This window comes from Dipodomys ordii, unplaced genomic scaffold (genome assembly GCF_000151885.1).
Source record: "Dipodomys ordii isolate 6190 unplaced genomic scaffold, Dord_2.0 Scaffold74, whole genome shotgun sequence".
NCBI classification, from domain to species: domain Eukaryota; kingdom Metazoa; phylum Chordata; class Mammalia; order Rodentia; family Heteromyidae; genus Dipodomys; species Dipodomys ordii.
The window spans coordinates 2,215,989-2,224,084 of NW_012267290.1; the positions used below are offsets into that span (position 1 = coordinate 2,215,989).

Consider the following 8,096-nt stretch of genomic DNA (forward strand, 5'->3'; position numbering starts at 1 on the left):
GCTCTGAGTGCTGTCCTTAGCCCGCCCCTCCTTTTTGGTGAGCACTGAGCTCTGAGTGCTGTCCTTAGCCCGCCCCTCCTTTTTGGTGAGCACTGGGCTCTGAGTGCTGTCCTTTAGCTGTTTTCATTCGTGGCTGGTGTCCTAGCACAAGCCACAGCTCCACTTCCAGCTTTTGGGGGGTTCCGTGGAGATAAGAGTCTCACACTTTCCTGCCAAAGCTGGCTGTCAACTGCAATCTCCAGATCTCAACTTCCTGAAAAGCTGGGATTTCAGGTGTGGGCCGCCAGCAACCCGTTCTCCAGTTATGTGCCGTGACGTCTAATCTCTACTCACACATTCAGTGTCATGTCCCCACCCCCGCCTCTGGACACTTTTCTATATCTTGAAAAACAGAAACTCGATATCCATTCTACACTCAAGTCCCCTTCTTCCTTCATCTCTGTAAACTTGATAACTTTACGGACCTCATCTAGGCTTTTGTGACTTGGCATAACATCCCCACATTTCATCCCTGTGTACCATGTCAGAGTCAGAGTTTGTTACTCTTTTTTGCTATCAGCTGCTCCTTGGGTTGCTTCTACCCCCGCTATTCTGAATAATGCTGTGTGCACGTGCACCACAGGGCAATTACTACATGGCATAGCACTTCCATTTCTCACTTTCTGAGAAACCTCCATACTGTTTTCCTTCACAGTCACACGCCAACATTCCCACCAACAGTGCACAGAGTGATAAAGAGTCACTTCTAAGGCAACTAGCACTGACAAGAACTTGCGTTTTTAATACATTACATAATCCTCCACACACATCTTACTAGCCAAGAGCCCTGATCAGCTGCCAGTATCTCCCTTCCTATTCTTCTTTCCCTATTCCCGCATAAATGTTCTCTTCGGATCAATCCAGTAGGCGATCTACATTACGTACTATTAGATCTACAGCTCACTAAGCACTAAAAATATTAACAGTGCAAGGATTTTAAAAGACACCAATAAAAAAACCAAGTATAATGGAAAGATATCTGAGAGTCCCAATGGAAAACTAATGTAAATCTGCTATGCGTATCTTAACAAGTAGCCTTCACAAACACTAACAACTTACTAAATAATGTGGATTTGTTGTTCTTATACTACTTTCAAATAACAACTCAAAGTTCCAATAAAAATTTTGAGAAAGCTCTTTAAATACCATCCAACTACAGCATCCTCAGGCTCCAGTGTGCATGGGAAAACTAGCCCCACAGTTCCTCCAAACAAACAGACCCCTGGCGTTGTTTTCAAAAGTTTGGAACTACATGGTATATTGATGCTAGCGTGCTAAGGGAAAACTAGGCAGGCAAAATAAATATGCAAATATATTCATTATTCGGCACTAGGATAAAAAAGTCTAGTCATACTCTAGATTAAAATTTCAGTATTTCAATTTTAAAAATCCATGCCACACATGGTGTTTGTAGGAAATGCCCTGATCGAATCAGTGCATACTGTATTGAAACACCACACTATACCTATTAAACCTATTAAACTATTATACCTATTATAACATATCAAAAATAATAAACCAACAGTACATAATTTTTTAGACTCTCAATTCTATTACACTTCGGTATATGTTTACCTTACCAATATCATGTTTTTGTGATCCATCCGTGATAGTTATTTCCTGTTTTAATTATTTATTTATTTATTATATTATTACAATATTATTATATATTTGTGTGTGTGTGCGTGTGTGTGCGCGCGCGCGCATGTACATGCATACCCATACATGTCTGTCCTAGGGCTTGAACTCTGAGGTCTAGGTACTATCACTGAACTCTTTTGCTCATGGGCTCTCCAACTTGAGCCACGGCTCTTCTGCTTTTTATGAGTAATTGGATATAGAAATCTCACACACCCTTGCCCGGACTGGCATTGAAAATGGATCCTCAGATTTCAGCCTCTTTAGCAGCTAGGACTACAGGCATGAACGACTAGAACCTGGTTGTTTTATTTTCAAAACCTCAAACACGGACTGCAAATGGCCACAAACAAACCCAGAAAGTGTCATGTACAGCAGAGGTCCTCAGTAGATTTAGAATACACGTCTATGAAAGCTCCCAAACATACTGTCCTAGATTGGTCCGTAATACTCTGTGCGCACAAGAGCACCTGAGGGCTGGCTGAAGTGAAGAGAAACGAAAAGAGGTAAAAAGATGGAGGGTGAAGGCAGCACAGCAGACGCTGGACACCAAAGGACAGAAGCCAGCAGGGAATCAAGCTCAACAAAAGCGCAGGGCCTACTGTGTGAGAGAGGTGCAGGGTGCTTTTAACAATTGCCATAAATTTCAAGCTGGAGATGGGAAATTGTCCAGGTAAGAGTGGGGAAGGCTAAGGTAGATGCCCACCTCCCGCCCTGGAGTGGAGGAGACCACACTGGTACTGTTTTTAAATAAGGGAGTAAGACGAAACATAAGATCACCAAACACAACTGTAAGGCTGAAGGTGAGGTTCTTCACCACAAAGCACAAGGCACTTCATAGGCTGGAAACACAGAAATGGCAAGATTTGTTCAGGGCCATACTGAGTCTGTCACCACACAGGAAAGACCGATGTGGACTCCTAAGTGTGCATGGACAAGAATCCCGTACAGCATATCAAATAGCTGAGATACCTACATAACAAGAAGTAGTACATGCCAAAGACAAGATTCTAATAATTCAAATTTAAAACACACAATTAGGTAAGGAGTTGGAGAAACCTGGGGTGGGTAGCGAAAGACATTTCTATTAAAAGCTCAGGGATAGTGCCCAAGCCCTGAGTTCAAGCCCAAGGACTGGCACAAAACAAAACAAAATCTTACCACCAAACATATCCTGAGTGAGTGGGTCTCCACTGGTATTCATGTCATCACGCAGAGCTGCTTTCCACATCTACAGCAAGACACAGGTGCCCAAACTACCAGTCATTCACTAACTCCAGAGCACAGCGAAAACACCTTTGGGCACCCGCCTGACTGCTGCAGCTTTAATACTCTGTGTACAGGACCAACAGTGGCCACAAGTGGCAGATTCTGCAGTCAAATGACTTGAGTCCTGAGCTAAAGACCAAGAGCTGATACTGTGACCTCACATAGTGCTAAGTACATCTTCTGCAAGGGTGAGTTACACAATTGAGTACCCTGTTTCAGAGAAGCTGTCCCAGGGGGAATTCTTGTCTTGCTGAGGTAATCCTGTTCATCACTATAATCGCAATGGATAAAAACTATCCCAGGCTCAACACTGTACTGAATTCAGCATTCGCACGCTCTGGTTCATCTCAGCGAGCAGCTTTCATTTTCTATGGCCTCCTAGCTCTCAGCCTTTCTCTTTAGTGCCACACAGACAATCCAACGGCATCCTCTTTCTGTTCCTTTTAGGTCCTTAATCTGGATAATGTCTCTTTAGGTTTCTATGTGGAAGAGAGAGAGAAAGAGGGGGGGGAGTATGTGTGAATTGAAATATACTAGAAAGATATTAGATACAAAGAAAAGAGTAACAAAATAGAAGGTATGATGGAAATAATTGCATGAATTTCTTTTCCATTGATGAGGGAAAATTCCTTAGACACCCAGTTAAAATTCATGATTTCATGATGGCGTAATACATACACCCACACAGTAAACAAGGACACTGCCATCTTTTTTTAGCCCATAAAGGAGGACTGAATGTTTGTATCACCTCAAAGCTGAAGTCCCAACCACACATGAGGCCTTCCTGTGGTGGAGAGATTAGCGCCCTGTGAGAGGATCTGACACTGATCCCTGCATTTCCATAGGAAGGCGGCAAAGTGTCAATCAGACAGAGGCCCTCACCCCTTCACCTTGGACTCTCTCAGCTCAGAACCACAAGAACAAAACCCTGAGACCTGTGTTGTATCGTGGGGCAAGTGCTAGCACAACTGATGAGAAGCCCTACTACCTAGAGTATGAATAACTAGGAGTTCAAATCAGAACCATCTTCCTAACCAGCTTCCTAGAAGGGCACAGTGCTTAGACCTGTGATTGAAGAAAATACTCGTAACATCAAAGGGGTCTTCAAGTTGATGAAAATGGAAAGTATGAATGGTGTAATAGGAAGGATAATTAAATTTCCAGTTCTTTGAACATTCACAAGATGACTAATTTCATTTACAGTGTCCATATTCTATAGGCAAAACTATATAAACAAATAACTTATGTTCCAAAGTCAGAAGCATTTTTTTACACTGAAATATCTAGACCACTTCATTAGCTGGTAATAAAAACTGACCTCAAGATAAAATTTCAATAATACACTAACCTATTCAGCTAGTTGCTACATTCAGGATAATTTTCAGTTACTTGTTAGGGATTAATAAAAGCAATTAGTTCTCTAGCACTCTATGGTAATTTCACAGTAAAACAATTAACCCCTAATATTAAATGCAAATTGTAAAGCTTTAACAGGCAATTTTACTCTCTTGGCCTTCATGACAAGGCTGTTATTTTATAAAAGTAGATTCTTGTCACTGTGAAATCAGATGAAATCTTTCTCTAGTTAGAAAATGTAAATTTTCTCTGAATGAAATACAAAAGCAAAGGGTACCAAAGCACTTCCAGATGTCATGTCGGACAGGGACCTTCAGGACTCCAAGTTATCAGCGAATGGGAAGAAACCATTACTGGATACAGGGTACGGCTTTGTGACTGTGCACAAGGACCTAGAAAAAAGGCCCTCAGCAAAAATGCAACCTGGCTGGCACTTTGACCTAAAACACAGTGTCCAATTCTCACAGACCAGTATGCACATGAAAGCCACTCAGTGTGAACTACGTTGCCACACTAGCCTGACCCACCAAGAACAGGAAGAGATGGTTGTGTTGATTACTGTGACAGGAGGTCTCATGGGTATGTATATATTCTCAGAAGGCATTACAGTTTATACTTCACTTAACTTTTTGTATGTCAACTGTACCTCAAAAAAACTGCTCAAAAATTAAATGTGTACACATATATAAAAAAATGTTATAAAAGAAAAAACTCACACACAAATCAGTCAATATCTTAGTAAACTAAACCTCTTAGGCCTTGACAGATTAAGCAAAAAGTTGTGACTAAAGGAAAACATTTAGTTGGCACACATTTACACATCTAATTTGACATCATGAAAGGAATCATACTTCTACACAAAAATTCACAGCACAAAAACTGAACACATATCAAACCAATAAAGACCATCCTAATAAATTGTAAGGAAAAAATTCAAGTAGTCTAACAATCATGTCATAAAACTAGAACCTGGCAGTTACAAATAAAACTTAAAAAAAAATTCCTCACTTTCTGAAGCTGAAAATACTCCCCATTAAATGATTGCAAAATAAGAGAAATCAAATACAAAACTGCAAATTCCTAAAAAGTTACAATTAAAATGAAAGCCATGTCAAAATCTTCAAAGAACTCAAGCTGGGCACCCGTGACTCACACCTGAAATCCTAGCTACTCAAGAGGCTGAAATCTGAGGATCATGCTTCAAAGCCAGCCGGGGCAGGAAAGTCCATGAGATTCTTATCTCCAATATACTACTCAGAATACAGGAAGTGGCATGATGGCTCTAGTGGTAGAGCGCTAGCCTTGAGCTGAAGAGCTGAGGGACAGTGCCCAGGCCCAGAGTTCAAGCCCCATGAACGACCTTCCCCCCACAAAAAAAGAATTCAATATGTAATAGGAGGACGTTTAATTTAAACATTACCAAAGAATGAAAAGAAACAAATAAGATATAAATAAGTCAGAAAAAAAGTTAAATAAATGTAGAAGAACAATGGTATTATCTAACATTCATGCACACACAAAGAGAGTATAAAACTGATAAATGTAAAGAGATATAACTGAGAAAATTTCAAAATAACTGTAAATCACTAATAACTTCAAAATTTAAAGGAAAGAACAATACTGAAAATGCGAACACAGGAAACAAAAAGAACTACAAGAAATTATTTCCTTAACACAATGTTCATCAGTCTGAACACAAAACCTAATTTTAGAAAAGGAAAAAAAATTAAATTACAGATGAGTTGAAGGCACACACCTGTAATTCTAGCTACTCTAGAAAGCTGAGGTCTGAGGATCACAAGTCTAAGGTAGCTGGGGCAAAGGTCTGATATTTCATTTCCAATTAACCAGCAAAACTGCATGAGATGAGCAAAATGATAGACTGGAGGACTGGTTCAAGTGGTGGAGTGCCAGCTGTCAACAAGAAAGCCCAGGGAAAGTATAAGGTCCGTAATAAGGTCAAGCACCAGTACAACCACACACCCACACCCACACCCACCCACACACCCCCCCACCCCCACCCACACACACACACATATACACAGCGGTTTAAATTTGTAAAAACTAAAGTTTTATATTAACTCTTTAAAAAAAACCTTAGAAGGAACTGAGAAAATAATAAACTAAAAATGTACTAAAAAAAAAGTACATTCTAAAACCAAGTCCAAATCATTCCACTAGTGATATGCTCAAAATAAGATCCAACTGAGAGATTTTATTGGTAGCCAGGCTTAAATGAATGGCCCAGGCCTCTGATGCCATTTACCTGGAAAGCAGAGACCGGGAAGATCATGGTTCCAGGTCAGCAGTGAGGAAAAGCTCATGAGACTTAATCAATAAACTAGGCCCAGTGGTATAAATCGGTCATCCAACCTGTGTAAGAGGCTGAGATCAAGAGGATCATGGTTTCAAATCAGTCTAGATAAAAACATGTTTGAGACTAATCTCCACAGAAAAAGCTGGGGTGTGAATATACTTGTCCTACTGGCTATAGTGAGCAAGACCCTATCTCAAAAATAATCGAAGTATGGGCTGGGAAGGTGGCTCAGTGGTAGAACGCTTGCCTTGCATGCTCAAGGCCCTGGGTTCGATTCCTCAGCACCACATAAGCAAAAAGAAAAAAGCCAGAAGTGGCGCTGTGGCTCAAGTGGTAGAGTGCTAGCCTTGAGCTGAAGAGCTGAGGGACAGCACCCAGGCCCAGAGTTCAGGCCCCACAACGGGACCCAAAAATTAAAAAAAATAATAAAAAATAAATATTTTTAAAGAATCTTATTCACACTTAAAAAGTCATTTTTATTGTGACTGATCAGTCATGTAAGTCAGGCAAAGATACATTTCTGTTCGGACAATGTCACCCTTCCCCCGCCCTTCCTGTTTTCTCTCCCATGCCCACCCACAGGTTATATGGTTCATTTTCTTCAGTATCTAGTGAGTACAGCTGCTGCAACTGTCCGCTTTTACCCCTCCATTTGTGTCCCCCATTCACACATGTAAAAGCATAAACAAATGATAAATCCTCTCACAGATACAGGGGCTGGAATCTTCTTTCTGCAAGGGCCCTTTGGCTATTTGTAACTTCTTTACAGGCCATACAAAATTACCAATGCAGGCAGACAGGCCTGAGGCGGCCACTGAGAAGTGTGACATGTCTATCCCATTTGTCTATCCCATAATGTACCAAATGAGTTCTCAGGCCAGACATTCCCCATCCCTGGAAAAACTGAACAATTCAAGTATAGGGCATCAAGGATCCTTCAAGTTAACTAGAAAAATGAGTCTGATTCAGAAAGCTGACTACTGCAAAGCTGTAGTTCATTCCAAAGTAATTTAAATTCAACACAATTCTAAATAAAATCTCAACATATAGAGGAGTTCACAGTGATGAATAAATAAGATTGACCAGGAAATTATGAAATCAGAAACTATCAGCTATGGTACATTCATGATTCAGAATTTTTCTTTCCTAAAAGAATGAGTTCGTGGAGGGGCATGAGCAAGGTGATAAAGCCACCTGCTACACGGAGCAGGAAGAGAACATGATTACTTTACAAAAATACTTGTCAGTGTCTATCAAAACTGATCACAAGGGGCTGGGAAGGTAGCTCAGTGGTAGAGTGCTTGCCTTACATGCATGAGGCCCTGGGTTCAATTCCTTAGCACCACATAAGCAGAAAAAGCTGAAAGTGGCATTGTGGCTCAGGTGGTAGAGCACTAGACTTGAAGAGCTGGGGGGACAGCGCCCAGGCCCAGAGTTCAGGCTCAACAACCGACGAAAAACAAGGGGCTGGGAAGGT

The 8,096-nt window shown here is 40.9% G+C and overlaps 1 long non-coding RNA gene across 1 annotated transcript in view; it reads right to left on the minus strand.

Moving 5' to 3' along the window:
- Nucleotides 1–3,039, minus strand: part of LOC105991606 — a 12,226-nt gene extending 9,187 nt beyond the window's left edge. Inside the window, exon 1 of the long non-coding RNA XR_001175361.1 lies at nucleotides 2,839–3,039. This is a non-coding gene — a long non-coding RNA (uncharacterized LOC105991606). The remainder of the gene's footprint in view (nucleotides 1–2,838) is intronic.
- Nucleotides 3,040–8,096: the final 5,057 nt, after the last annotated feature.